Below are 15,710 nucleotides of genomic sequence, written 5' to 3' on the forward strand. Positions count from 1 at the left end.
GATGGGGGCTCTGGGCAGCCAATCACAACCTCCAGGCCAAGCTGTATCCCCCAGATTACCAGAGTTCTGGGGATTAAATCAAATGGATCGTTTTCATTAATTTGCGTACCACCCTGATTCTAAATCCACAACACACAGAAAAGGAAATAAATTGATATGCTAAAAATAATAGCTTAAGATTTCTATAGGGCTATACGGTTTACAAAGTGATTCCCTCACAGCACTCCTTTGGGATAAGTAGCAAGCATGATTGCACCCGTGTTACAGGGGAGGAAACTAAGTCTTGGAGAGAAGTAAAGGTGCTTTGGTCACGTAGCTCTTAGACCCAGATCCGCCACACAGACATATTCCAATTTGTGCAAACCAATGCAAATGCTCCTTCTGGGAAAGAGGCAGTGTAGAGGAAGAGGAAGGGGGAATACCTGCCTGCTCAGAGGAAGTCAAAAGTGAAGGAATTACGTTGTTGTAGACATGTGGCTTGGGGGTAGAGAGCAGAAGCTAGAGACAGAAAAGGCCTGAGTTCAAATCTCAGCTCAGACGCTTATTAGCTGTGTGACCCTGGGCAAGTCACCCAACTTCTCTTGTCCTGTTTCCTTGTATATATCTCACAGGGTTGCTATGAAGAGTGTGCTCTCTCTCACTCCCTCTCTATCCTCTCTTTCAGTGGCACAGGCTTGAAAGCCAGGAAGACTCCAGCTCCAGTGCCACTTCTAACACACACTTGCTCCGTCTCCCTCTATAATGACAACTATTGTTATGAGCTCCCCTTCTCCTGTATTTCCCTACAGACATGCGTTGGAATAGATACATACCCTCTGAGGTCCCTTCCAATGCTGAGATTCTACAATAAACCTCTTCTCTTCTACTGCTTAACCCTCTTTGACATCCTCAGCCATAATTCTGGGTTGACGAAACACAAGTTTTGTCCATGGGTATGTTTCTTATGCCCATCTGTTCATCCATGAGGAGGATTTTCATGAACCTCTGTTATGTGACACGATGCATGAGGCCCTAGGGGAAGTGCTACGGGGGACACGAATTCAAATAAGACACAGTCCCTGCCCTGATACAGCTTACAGTTTAGTAAGAAATATGCAACATGGACGTGGACTTGAGGTTTCTTTCTTTTTAATCCATTAAAAACACCAGTTGCATAAGTAAAGGATAGAGGACACCTGGATTAGTCAGTGATTCATGTTTAAAAAAAAAAAGATTTGTGGGTTTTCACTGACCTGAGGCTTGCTGTGAACCAACAGTGTGATGTGGTAACCAACACAATTCATGTAATCTTAGGCTTCATTGACAGAAGCTTGATGTCCAGAGGGAAGAAGGTTGATAGATGGTCCCAATGCCCTTTATCCTAATAATTATCCTAATTATTTTTGAGAAGAAGGAGAACTATTTGCTGTGACTCCAATGGTAGGAAGTCAAGTTCTGGGGATTCAATGAAAGGCTAGCACAGTCCCTGCCCTCAAGGAGCACATGATCTAATGGGGAAATAACATGCAAGCAAGTCTCTCTGGCTGTGTATGTGTGTATGTGTATATATACATACAAACATATAAGCATACATATATACACAGGTACACATATATACACACAAACTATATAGAAAATATAGTTATGTTACATAAAATATGTTTATATAAGCTATAGAAATAATATATTTTACATATAAAGATATAGTTATATATACATATATGTATGTATTTATCCAAACACACATATGTATGTGTGTATATGTATGTATTTCTAATTGGAGGTAATGTCCAAGGAAAAGCACTAGGAGTGAGTCTGGGGGAAATGGGATAGAGAGAGACCAGAAGAATCTTCTTGTAGAAGGAAGAATTTGAACTGAGTTTTCAAGGAAGCTGAGCAGTTGCAGAGAGGCTGATTTGGGCTCTTTATAAAGAAAGGCTTTCTAAGGAGCAGAACTGTCCCTCCATGCCATGGACTACCTCATGAAACAGTGATCTCCCCGTCTCTGGAGGTATCCCAAGCAGAAGCTGGATGGCTATCAGTGTGAGGGCTATAGAAGGGGCTCCTACACCAGAGAAGAGGGTAAACAATCACTGTTTCCAAATCGCCAACTCCATAGCACAGTTTTACTAGACTGAAAACTGTTCGCTGTCAAAAATCTCTACTTTTCAAATCCTTTGAAGGACCATGCCCTTTTCCTTATTACCCGCCTAAGCTTCTTCCTTCTTCCAGGCTCATAGTCTCTGCTGCCCAAGATCCTGAAGAGCCTGAAGAAGTCTGAGATACAAAATTTTGATCATTCTCCGCCTAAACAGTAGCTTAAGTTGAGAAACGCTATGTCAGACAATGCTAAAGTCCCTTCCAGACTGGACTTTCTGTGCTCTGAGTGCCCTGCTAGATCTGACATCATAGATTCTACATTCTAAGCTTCCTCCCAGCTTTAGTAGTCTTTGTTCTAAAGTACTTTCCAGGTCTGATATTCCATCATTCTAGAGAAGTTCCCATTTCCTATTTCTCACAGCTCCAAGTTCCTCTGAAGTCAGTGGCGAACTTGGGTGTTGGAGAATAATGCGTCCTGTATGTAGGGTTTGTTCTGGGCCTGGCCGACTCATATTCCAAGATGGTTAAGTGAGGGGAGGCTGGTATCTGGAATGGTGAAGTATGGTCAGAGTTAGAGTGCTCAGGCCAAAGGAGGCTGGATGGATCCCATAGTGCCGAGCCACTAGGCAGTATTTGCAGCCCACTGCTCCCTGGGAAAATGCCCCAAGTGCCCCCAGTCACATGGCCTAGTGCCCACTGGAGCATTCCCTGCCCTGAATTGGGCCCATGTACTAGAGGCCAGAGGGCCTTAGGCAGCAGGAGGAGCTAGGGAGGGGCCGAGACCAAATGCCCAGGTTGGTTCAAGCCCAACTGGATGGAAGTCCTTGGCTGGGCATCTCCCCAGCTTTGAACGTGTCTGGCTGGTTTTGGGCAAGGGTTATTTCTCAGCCCTTGGCTGGTCCTGAGATGGAGAGACCTCTGAGCAGAGTTGTTCAGAGCCGGCCTGTTTTCTGGCCAATCCCATTCTGTACACCATTGGGATATTCTCCCAGCTTGCTGCTGATTGTCAGTCCTTTCTTGTCTCCTCTGCCCCACCCTCTAGTTCAGCCAGGTGTTACTGGTTGCCTGTTGCCACCTGAAGGGCTTGAGCCAGCTTTACTGGCGTTGGCTTTTGTCCCACAGGAATCATCCAAAACCTCAGGAGCCAGGGCAGGTGATGGCTTGAGTGATCAAGGCTGGCGATGGTTCCTTTGTCTACAGAATAGTAGCTGACATTTATATAGTACTTGTTGGTTTACACAAAGCTTTACAAAGCACATCCACTATCTCTTTTGATCTTTGCAACAGTCCTGTGAGGTAGGTAGCACTGAGACCATTATCCTCATTTTACAGATGAGGAAACTGAGTCACAGAGCAGTTAAGTGACTTTCCCAAGACCACACTGCCCAGTCTTCTCCAGATTCAGTGTTCTTTTTCATATAGGGCCACAGCTGAAATATTATGGTCACTTCTAGGTGCTCCTGTGTTAGAAAGGCCACTGCCAAGCTGGAACATGTCAAAAGGAGGAAGACTGGGATGGGGAAGGAAGGAAGTCACATGAGGATCTGTTGGAGGAAATAGGGATGCTTACTATGAAAAAATCAATAAATGAAATACACTTATTAAGCACCCATTGTGTGCCAGGCACCAGGGCCAAAATCAACCCCTGCCCTCAAAGGGCTTATATTCTAATGGAAGGGACAACATGGAAAGAAATATATATGTACACAATATATACAGATAAATAGAAGGCCACTTTGGAGGGGAAGGCATTAGTGTCTGGGACAGCTGGGAAGGGCCTACAACAAATAGTGTAATTTAAGCTGAATCTTGAAGAAAGATAGGGAAAGGAATAGTTGGCGGTGAGCAGGAAGAACATTCTGGACCTGGAAGACAGCCAATGTGAAGGCGTGGCGATGGGAGATGGAGTGTTGTATGAAAGGAAAACCAAGTGGGTTAATATGGTTAGATTGTAGGGATTGGAAAGGTAAGAATAAGACAGATTGTAAAGAGCTTTAAGTTAAAAAAAAAAAGAACTTTACATTTGCTCCTGGAGGTAATAGGGAGCCATAGGAATTTACTGAAGGTGGGGAGGGGTATCACAGTCAGAGCTGTGCTCACTCTGACAGCCTTGTAGAGGTTGGCTTGGAGTAGGGAGACAGTTAAGGCAGGGGGGTAGCTAGCATTTATATAATGCTTTAAGGTTTTTGAGGCAGTTTTTACGTTAGCTCATTTGATCCTCATAACAACTCTGGGAAGTGGGAGCTATCATCATCTTCATTTTACAGATGGAAAAACTGAGGACAAGGGAAGATAAATAGTAAACGTGTGAGACAGGATTTGAACTCAGGCCTTCCTGACTCCAAGTCCAGAGCTCAGTCCATTGTTCCACATAGCTGTGTGAATGGAGAAAGTAGGATGAATGCAAGGGAGGTTATGAAGGAAGAAATGATACTTTTTGGTAACTGATTAAATATGGAGGGTGAGCCAGGGTAAGGATTTGATGATGATGAGCTTTGAAATCTGGGTGACTGAGAGGATGGTGGTGTCCTTGACCATAAAAGGGAAGTTTAGAAGACAAGAAGTATGTGTGTGTCTGTGTGTGTGTGCGCACGCACGCGCGAGCACATGCACATTTTGTTTTTTGGAAGGGGGAAGGCAGGGCAATTGGGGTTAAGTGACTTGCCCAAGGTCACACAGCTAATAACAGTGTCAGGTGTCCAAGACGGGATTTGAACTCAGGTCCTACTGAATCCAAGGCCGGCGTTCTACTCACTGCACCACCCAGCTGCCCCTGAAGAAAAGAAATTCTGAGAGGCAAGAAAATGAGAAGAGAAGGGTTAAGAGGAACATGGTTCTGATCATCACACCCCAGAAGGGCTGTCCTGGGGAAGAGACTGCAGACTTGGGCTGCTTGACTCTAGAGGGCAAAAAGAAAGGCCTGTGGGTGGAAATTACGAGGATTCAGATTTCAGTTCAGTATGAGGAAAAGCTTCCTATCAGAGCTGGCCAGCCACTGGCCCCACCCCTGCTCTGACCCCTAGGAGGTCGGCAGCTGCTTAGACTCGATCCCTGTTTCCAGCACAAAGCGCTACATCTGGTAGCTACTTAATTGGTTTTTGTTGAACAGCTGAGAGAGTGGACAAAGGAAAAAGCTGCCACGAGAGTTGATACCTGGTTCCCCATTTTAAGATTATAGATTTAGAGTTCAGAGGGACCTTAGAAGCCATCTAGTCTTTGGTTGTTTTTCCTTTGTGTCTGACTCTTGATGACCCCATTTGGGGCTTTCTTAGCCAAGATACTGGAGTGGTTTGCTATTTCCTTCCCTATTTTACAGGTAAGGAAACTGAGGCAAACAGGGTTAAGTGACTTTCCCAGGGTCACACAGCTAGTAAGCATCTGAGGCCAGATTTGAACTCTTCCTGACTCCAGGCCCAGCACTCTATCCACTGCACCACCGGTCTAACCCCCTTCTTTTATAGCTAAGGAAGCTGGTACCCAGAGAAATTACAGGACTTACCCACGATACACTGATGCCAAGTGGTGCTGGGAAAATCTGAGCCCGGTCTCCAAACTCCAGCGTTTTCCACTGCCCCATGTCCTCTCCCTGGAGGTCTTCAAGGATAATCAGGAACTTGGCAAGGGAGATGTCAGTGGGAACTTGTGTCCCAATATGGGTTGGATTCAGCGGCCCCTGAGATCCTTCTAAATCTGAGACATGGTAACCAGACTCTTTGACGGTGATAAGCATTCTTCTTTCTCTTCCGTCACTTAATCCTTAGTCATCCTCAGTCATTCTTTTAGATCCTCTGGTATGCAGAGGCATGGAGAACAGTGGTAGCGTGGAATGACAGCTGGATTGGCAATCATGCAAATCCTGACCCTGCCACTTACTACCTATATGACCTTGGACAAGTCACTTAACTTCTCAGGGACCTTCTTTTCCTCCTTTATAAAATGGAGGGATTGAACCAAATGGTCCCTAAGGACCTTTCCAACTTGATATCTATGATCCTAAGAATCAGGCTTAATACACTTAAAAAAGATTGTCAAGGCAAAGACAGTGCTTGTTATGGGTCCTACAAAGGGAACACACAATAACTCCATCCTGGGGTGGCCAGGGATGGCTTCTTAGAGGAAACTGGACTTGACCTGAATGAAGGTGGTTACCTGCAGTGAAGGAGAGGCCAAGACAAGGAGGCAGCACTGAGTTTTCCATGTTTAGGGGACAAGGAGTTTGGCTAGAGTGGAAGTTTTGTATAGGGGAGGGCAAGAGAATTAGTGTCATCCCTTCTAAGACTGGAAAGGTAAAGAAAGCCCAGATTGTGGAAGCCGAGGACTATGCTTTGAAACTTTTAAAGGTAGAATGGAAAAAGTACAGTATTTGTTGTCAGAAGGCCTGAGTTCGTGTCCCAGCTCTGGCCCATTCCAGCTACATGACCTTGGAGAAGTCATTGGATCTGGGGAATGCCATCTCAATTGTAATTTCCTTACCTGTGAAATAATAATACTTGTACCACCTACCTCACAGGGGAGTTGTGGGAATAAAATGAGATAAAGGATATAAAGTGTCTTATAAACCATAAAGGTCTATTTATCATTAGTCAGAGGACCTACTGAGGTAGTATCACTCTGGTCTCCTGCTGCTTAGATTGTCACAATTAAGAGAGAAAAGAGGGTATGACTTTTAAAAAATCTTTTATTTTTTTCCAATTACATGTAAAAGCAATTTTTAAAATTCATTTTTTAAAATTTTGAGTTCCAAATTCTCTCCTCCCCCCTCATGAGAAGGCAAACAATTTGATATAGGTTATGCATGTGCAGTCATGCAAAACATATTTCCATATTAGTCATGTTGTGAAAGAAAACACAGACTCCTCCCCAATAAAAATACCAAAAAAAATAAAGAAAGTTTTTTTTAAAAGTATGCTTCAGTGTGCACTCAGACTCCATCAGTTCTTTCTCTGGAAGTGGATATCATTTTTCATCATGGGGTCCTTCAGAAGTGTCTTAGATCATTATATTGCTGAGAATAGCTAAGTCATTCACAGCTGATCATCATACAATATTACTGTTACTGTATACATTGTTCTGGTTCTGCTCATTTCCCTTTGCATCAGTTCATGTAATTCTTTCCAGGTTTTTCTAAAAGCATCCTAAATTAAAAATAAAATCCTAAAAGCAATCCTTAATTCCTTATAGGACAATAGTATTCTATCACAATCATATACCACAACTTGTCCATCCATTCCCCAGTTGATGGGCATGCCCTCAATTTCCAATTCTTTGCTACCACAAAAAGAGCTGCTATAAATATTTTTATACATATAGGATTTTTTCCTTTCTTTAAAAAACTCTTGGGATATAGACATAATAGTAGTATTTCTGGGTAAAAGGGTATGGACAATTTTATTGACATTTGGCTATAAAAATTCCAAATAGGTCCCCAGAATAGTTACATCAGTGTCCCAATTTTCTGACATCCCTTCCAACATTTGTTATTTTCCTTTTCTGTCATATTAGCCAACCTGATGGGCGTTAAATGTTAAATACCCTCCGAAGAGATAAAAGGGTATAGCTGACCAAGCACTAGACTTGGACTCTAGAGACCCAACACAACACTCCACATGTAGTCTGAATAGGATATAATATAGTGAGATTATCAATTCCCTTGATCTAGATATTATGCTTCCATATCGATGCAGCCTATCGCACTCTTGACTCATATATATCAGAAGTGTGTTGGTGCCAGCTAGTGTCAACTTTGAGAGCCAATCGTTAAATGTTCTATGTAAGCATTTACACCTTGGAAATCAACAAATGCTACAAATCAAGCTTGAGTTGTTTTGTTGGTTGTCACTGTAGACTAAAGAAAATGATGGAGAAAATGTTAATAATGCAGATTCAACTTAAAAATGTGTCAAGTGTATAGAGTTTCCTCCTAAGAAAGCTGGCTGTTAAACATTTGCCAGTATACCCTGTTCATATTGAGCCTATGGTCTACTAAAACTCCCAAATCTTTTTCACAAATCCAGTCACCCTAATTACATTTCCCCATCCTGTACTTGTATCATTGATTTTTTGAACCCAAGTGCTGAACTTTACATTTATCCTAATTAAGTTTTATTTTGCTGGAATCAGTCCATTGCTCTAGATCAGGGGTGGGAACCTGTGTCCTCAAGGCCACATGTAGCTCTTGGTCCTCAAGGGTGGCCCTTTGACCGAATCCAAACGTCCCATGTGTTTGGATTCGGTCAAAGGGCTGCACTTGAGGAGGTCCCCCACCCTTGCTCTGGATTGTTTGTTACTGTCATTCGACCTTGCTCTTGCTCTTCACTTTGTGTCATCTTCAAATCTGATAAGCATGCCATAAGATCATAGATTTAGAGTTAGAAGGAACTTTAGAGGACTATGGGATCAGAGAGTTAGAGGATTTAGAATTGGGATGAACCTCAGAGGTCATTAAGTCCAACACCCTCATTTTACAAATGATAAAACTGATATTCAAAGAGGTGAAGCGATTTGCCCAGAATCACATAGATAATAAGTATCTGGCATAGAACTCAAACTCAGGTTAGCCCATCAGTTAACAAGCATTTATTAAGTGCTTACTATGTGCCATACCTGGCATACTAAACATTGGGGATGCCAAGAAAGACAAAAAACAGTCCTTATTTTCAAAATGCTCACATTCTAATAAAGAAAATGTGCAAAAAAACCCCACCCCAAATATACAAGATAAGACAGAATAAATGAAATATAATCTCAGAGGGAAGAGATCAGCAAGAGGTGAGGAGGAGATGAGAGAGGAGAATGGGAAAAGCCTACTAAAGAAGGTAAGATTTGAACTGAGTATTGAAGAAAGCCAGGGAAAACTGGAGACAAAGAGGGAGAGGGAGAAAAGAAGCCTGGGCATGGGATACGAACAGTGAAAAGGCAGAGAGTCAGGAAAGGGAGTGTCTTGTGCAAAAAATAACAAGGCCATTAGAATTGGATCACAGAGTATATGGAGCAAAGTAAGGTGTAAAAGAAGACTAGAAAGGTGAAGTAGGAAAGGGCCAGGTTGTGAAGGGCTTTGAATGCCAGACAGAGGATTTTCTATTTGATCCTTGAGGTAACAGGGAACCACTGGAGTTTAGTAAATAGAGGGATGACATACTCAGACCTGCATTTTAGAAAAAAAAATCCCTCTGGGCATAGAGATCAACCAGATGGATATTGCAGTAGTAGTCCAGGTTTAAGGTGATGAGAGCCTACACTAAGATGGCGGCTCTGTTGGTGGAGAGAAAGGCTCACATATGAGAAACGTGAAGGTAGAAGTGACAAGACTTGGAAACAGATGGGATTATGTGGGGTGAGTGGGAGTGAGGAGTCAAAGATGACGATGGTGGTGGCCTCATTAGCAATAGAGAAGTTCAGAAGGAGGGAGTGGGGTTTGGAGGGAAAAGATGAGGAGTTTTGTTCTGCACATATTGAGTTTGAGATGCCTCTGGGACATCCAGTTTAAGATGTTCAGGAGGTAATTCATTGTTGATGTGAGACTATAGATTGGGGGAGAGGTTAGGACTGGCTGTATAGGTCTGGGAATCATCTGCATAGCACAGTAGATAGTGCTCAGGCCTGGAGTCAGGAAGATCTGAGTTCAAATCCAGCCACAGATACTAGCTATGTGACCCTGGGCAAGTCACTTATCCAGCCACAGATACTAGCTATGTGACCCTGGGCAAGTCACTTATCCTTGTTTGCCTCAGTTTCCTTATATGTAAAATGAGCTGGAGAAAGAAATGGCAAACTACTCCTGTATCTTTACCAAGAAAACCCTAAAATGGGGCACAAAGAGTCAGACACAACTGAAAACAAAACGACTAAACAACAAAAAAAAACATCTGCACAGAGATGATAATTGAACCCATGGGGCTAATGAGATCTTCCTAATTCCAAGTCCACTGTTCCATCCACTGTACACACTGTCTATACTTTCTTCTAGGTCATTGATAAAACTGTTAAACAACACAAGACCAAGGATAGATACCTGGGGGTACGCCACTTCCAGGCCTCCCTCCAAGCTGGTATCGACACTTAATTGCTCTTCTTTTAGTCCAGCCATTTAATCGCTTCTGAATCAATCTAATTATATTATTACTTAGCCCATACCTCTCATTCTTGTCTATGCCTATAGCATTTGACAGTCAAATCCAATACTTTGCTGAAACCTAGGTATGTTAGGTCTAGTCTCTCTGAAGAAGTGATTGCTGCTTCCCTTTCTAAATGCTCACAAACCATCCCTTTAATAATACATTTTAGAGTTTTCCCAGGTATTGAAGTCAAGCTAATAGTTGGACTAATAATTTGAAAACTCTTCTGTTAAAAACATGCCCCAGGACTTTTGCTCATCTACAACCTTCAGCTAGGTGGAAAGAGTGCTGGGTCTAGAGTCAGGCAGAACTGAGTTCAAATTGAGGCTCAGACTTGCTAACTCTGTGCCCCTAAACAAATCACTTAATCTGTTTGCCTCGGTTTCCTCAACTGTAAAACAGGAATCATAAAAACACCCACCTTGTAGGATCAGCTGAGATAATATCTGCACAGCATTTAGCACAGTGTATGTGCTTAATTTATGTTTATTCCCTTTATTCCCTTCCTTCCCATTCTCCATAGTATTTTAAAGGTCACTTGATAGTAGGTCAGCAATCCTCTCTCTCTGTTCTTTGAGCATATAGTTTATTCATGCCTGATTATTTGAAATTGATGAGGGCCACTATGTTTTTCACTTATCATTTCCTCATTTATGTTGGGTTTCATCTCTAACCATTTTTTGTGCTTTCCTTCCGAGTCCAAAGATCATTCTTCTTGGGAACTGGGTTAGAACCATAGCTTGGTCTCTTGTGACTTTGGGCAATTCTTTACTCTTCATATGCCTCAATTCCTTCACCCGTAAAATAATATTTTGCCTCCCTCACATGGGTTGTTGTGCGAAAAGCATTTGGTAAACCTTAAGCCGCTACAGACAAAGTAATAACGGTGGTGGTTATCATTGTTAGCTCCTGAGGTTGTTTGGAGAATCAAATTAGAGAACGCATGTAAAGATACTTTGTAAACTTTAAATCAATAAATTGAGTCTTTAGTCAAAAGCTCAGAATCTTGTGGGGAGGATAAAGCATGTTCACCAGCGATTGTAACACAAGCCAGAATGTGATGTGTACATAAGAGAGGGACAGCCGGTACTTTGGGAGGTCAAGAATTCCAGAGCGAGAAGGCCCTGCAGAGAACATCTTGTCCAACCCTTCCCCAGAGTATGAGTTCTCCACACACCATTCATTGTATGTGGTCATCCAGTCTTTTTGCACACCTCTAATGGTGGAAGCTCATGATGCCCTTAGTCTACCTCTTACCATTGCTGGAAAGTTCTCACAGTTGGGAGATTTCTCCTTATAAAGGATAGAAATCTGCCTTGCTGTATCTGCCACCTGTTGCTCCTGGTCTTGCCCTCAGAGGTCATGGAGAATAACCCTAATCCTTCTTCCTCATGACTTCCCCTCAGCTAGCTGATAGGAGCAGCCAGGCGGTACGGTGGATAGAGCACTGGGCTTGGAATCAGGAAGACTCATCGTCTTCACGAGTTCAAATCTGGCCTCAAATCTAGCTGTGTGATCCTGGGCAAATCATTTAACCCTGTTTGCCTCAGTTCACTCATCTGTAAAATAAGCTGGAGGAAGAAATGGCAAACTACTCCAATATCTTTGCCCCGAGAACCCTAAATGGGGTTGTGGAGAGTCAGACAACTGAAACAACAACAGATTTGAAGACAGACAACCATGTCTTCTTTGAGTCTTTTCTCCTGGTTAAGCATCTCCCATTTCTTTACTTGATCCTGTAAGGAATGGTCTCTAATCCCCTCCCAATCCTCCAGGTTACCCTTCATAAAAGAGGAAAGGATGTGGACTGGGGACAATCCAGGAAGGCGTCAGGGAACAGACACCATTTGTGCTGGACCTCGAAGGACCAGAAAGACAAATGGAGATCATAGACTCACAGAAAGTTAGTAATGGAAAAGGACTTTAGAGATTACCTAGTAAATCCCTTCATTTTACTGTGGAGAAAATCGAGTTTCAGGGAGTAGAAGTGACTTGACCAAGGTCACACAGTTAGAAAGTGGCAGAGCCTGGATTCAAACAAGGTCTACTGATCCAAATGGAGTGCTATTTCCATCATATCCCAGCTCCCTGGAAGGTTAGGAATGTGTCAGACAGAGATGGGGGTGGTGGTTAGTGGTGGAGAGAATGGGGAGGGGAATAGTTGTACCAAAGATCCCGATGCAGGAAGGCATTGGACACATTTGAGAATAGGTCCCTAGGATAAAGAGAGAGTGCTGTATAGACAGGTGTGAAGAAAATAATGTGGTCTGTCTCGAAGACTTCATATACCTTTTAGAACAGGATTTTACCCGAGCTAGAAAATAGGGAATAGTCTCTCTCCCAACAATATTGACCTAGCTACCCCTTACCCTGTCTAGATTCCCTCTTGTTGGAGCAGGGAAGAAGGCTGAGAAAAAGGAAGTAGATCTGGGACTCTAATCCAAGCTGCTCTAGAAACCAATAATGCTGAGCTCAGCGTCTGCTCATGGCCCAAGGAGGCTGATTATTTTTAGATAAGATGAAGGCAAGGGGATCACAGTGTGTGTGTGTGTGTGTGTGTGTGTGTGTGTGTGTGTGTGCGCGCGTGCACGCTGCTGAGAGCTGATACAGGCAGTTGTTGAAGGGGGGAGTCCAGAGCCCAGCAAGGATCTCCTGCCCCATGTTTCTAACCCCTGAAATGGGAAGGGACACTCAGGGAACATGTTGCAAGGTGTGTATCCTGGACCAGCCTAATCTCCAGATGCAGAGAGAGGTGACTTTGGGGGGGGGGGCAGGGTGGGATGAAGGCTTGAGGAATGCCCATCACCCCTGCTTGGGTGGAATGGAGGATACCTAGGCTGAGATTCTGTGATAAGAAGTTACATGGTAGTTGGGCAAGGCTAGGAAGAGGAGGAAGCAAAGATGACAGACCTGGGCCCCTGCACTGGTTCATGGGTAACTTTCCAGGAGATGAGGGCACAATGGATAGCTGGAGGCTTAGAGGAAGAGAAGGCTGATGTGTGTGTGCCTTCTCAGGAAGCAGGTACCTATCTAACTCACAGACTCACGGAATGTCAGAGCTTGAAGGGCCCTTAGAACATATAATGTTGGAGCTAGGAGGGACCTTAAAATACAGAATGTAAAGAGCTAGAAGAGAATCATAGAATCATGGAGTTTCTTAATTAAAGACATGTTGGCTATTATCTAGTCCACCCTTCTCATCTTAGCATTTGAGACTCAAATGGGGAAATTAACTTGCCTAATGGAGTTAATAGCTGAGCTGGGTCTAGACCCCAGATCTCCCGGCTCCCCATCCAATGCTCTTTCCACAACAGGAAATTCTCTCACTGGGAGAGACTGGGACTAAGGAAGGGACCTTAGAGACTGCTTCTGGTTCTTCGCATGACTATGCGCAATTTAGTTGCATTGTTCCCCAGAAAAGGACTAAGACTGGTAGGAAAGAAACCTGGGTTCCAACTCTGCCACTAATTCTTGGTATGACCGTGGGTTGATAAGTCACTACTCCTTCTGGGCCTCAGTTTCCTCAAACATAAAATATGGAAATCGTACTAGATGCCCTCCAAAGTCCCTTCCACTTTTGATTTTCTGTATCCTCTTGTCTTGTCCAACCCAATCACTTTACATGTGTATGTGCTTCTGTGCCTGGGCATGAGTATGTCCTGTGTGTGTGAGAATTCATCCGTGTGTTCTATGTGTGGATGCGTGTACACGTGGGGCAGGCACGCTCCCAGATATGTGCCCACAGCCCCCTAACAAATCAGACAGTACCCGCGTCCAAACGGGTGCGTTTCTTAATGTCTCATCCCCAGTTTGTTCATCTGTAAAGTGGGAATGATGACATATTGTGCCACACTTAACCTCACAGGGCCGTTGTAAAGAACAAATGAGATCATGTGTATACAACACCGTGCAAACTTTGCAGCATTTCACCAGTTATTGTAATTACCCTGAGAAACACAGAGCCGATGCTTGGACCGGAGAGCCAGGGGAGAGGAGGATGACTCAGAGCTTCCTTCCTGCCCGTGTGTACATGTGTGCGCTCCATCTCCCCCCAGCTGCCGGCGCTTTCCTGCTGAATTTACCTTGTATTTACTTGGCATATTTTGAATACACTGACAGAGGGTGTCCCAGAAGTCCTAGTGCTGTTTTAAGATGGAATTTAAAGTAAGCTTTAAATTAAGAGCTTATAACCGAACTAAGATTTTTGCCTATTGATTTCCTCAATAGAATGTTAGTTCCTCAAGGGTGGGGACTATTTTTTTTCCTTCGTATCCTCAGCACCTAGCACAGTACCTGACACATAGTAGGTGTTTAATAAGGGCTTATTGATTGGCTGACTGATCAATCTCTGCTCTCTCTTCCTATACCAGCAAAGGTCAGGCATTTGGGGGGTTAATGTGGGGCCATGTGGTATAGTGGAATGAGTTCCAGACTTGGAGTCAGGAGACCTGGGTTTGCATGCAGGCTCTGCCACTCTCTAGCTGTGTGAACTTAGGCAAGCCCCTTCACCTCTCTGGGCCGTGGTTTCCACATCTGTAAAACGGGTGCAGCAGTACTTGTCAACACCCACTTCAAAGGGTGGCTGGGAGAAACACTCTCTGTAAAGTTTCGATGGGGTTGTTATGATTCCTGGTGTCCTCCGGGGTCCAGGAACCCTCTGGGTGGGAGAGAAAGGAGGGAGGAGGCTCAGCATAAGCCAGGCCTGGTTAAAGGCGCCACTGGGCCGGAGGTCGGGAGCTTCCTTGATTCCGGGCAGCCGGCAGGCGGGTGCTGGGGAGGCGAGGGAGCCCATTTATCACCGTCTGGGCAGGAGAGGGAGCTCTGGCGGGCGGGCAGAGGCCGCCGAGACTGTCCATTAACTCAGCAAATCAGATTACGTCAGGGAGCCATTAGTGTAAGGCTGTCACCATGGCAACGGGCCCAGCACTCCGACCCTGCCTGGTCACCAGCTATTAACTTTTTAACCATCTGTGGTAGGGGATGGCCTTTCCCCATCACCTACCCCTGCGTACAGGCCCACCATGCCAACTCCATCCCCAAATGAGGGCCAGGCCCTCACCTTCTCACCTGCTCCTGTCTGGCGTCTGGAAGAGGGCAGGATCCCCTAACGAAGCCAAGAAATCGGACTGGGCATTAGCACACCGTCCCCAGAGGGAAGAGAGAAGTAGGCGGAGGGAGGTCAACCATAGCAAGAGAGGCAAGCTGGGAATGCCCGAAGGATGGCCAGCTGGGAGCAGAGGGCACTGAATTTGGAATCAGGAAGACAGATCCCTCTTCAGACACTTACTGGCTATGTGATCCTGGCCAAGTCTCCTGTCTCCTCCCTGATTGAGTTTCCTCATCCGTAAAATAAGAGGTTGGGACTCTTTGGTCTCCAGGGTGCTTTCCAGCTCTAAATCTATGATCGTCTAGGATTGGAACCCATGAGGTTGGCACCTAAGCTACTCCAAGGGAATAGGGACGGGCATGTGGGCAGCCCTGGGGCCAGCTGGTAGAGAGACACTAGAAAATGCTCCA

General features: G+C 44.4%; 1 protein-coding gene across 9 annotated transcripts in view; it reads left to right on the forward strand.

Annotated features, from left to right (window-relative positions):
• NFIC (nuclear factor I C) overlaps window positions 1-15,710 on the forward strand; it is a 144,149-nt gene that overhangs the window by 81,100 nt on the left and 47,339 nt on the right. The gene's annotated exons all lie outside the window — the stretch shown is intronic.

This window comes from Trichosurus vulpecula, chromosome 1 (assembly GCF_011100635.1).
Source record: "Trichosurus vulpecula isolate mTriVul1 chromosome 1, mTriVul1.pri, whole genome shotgun sequence".
In the NCBI taxonomy this organism is placed as follows: Eukaryota; Metazoa; Chordata; class Mammalia; order Diprotodontia; family Phalangeridae; genus Trichosurus; species Trichosurus vulpecula.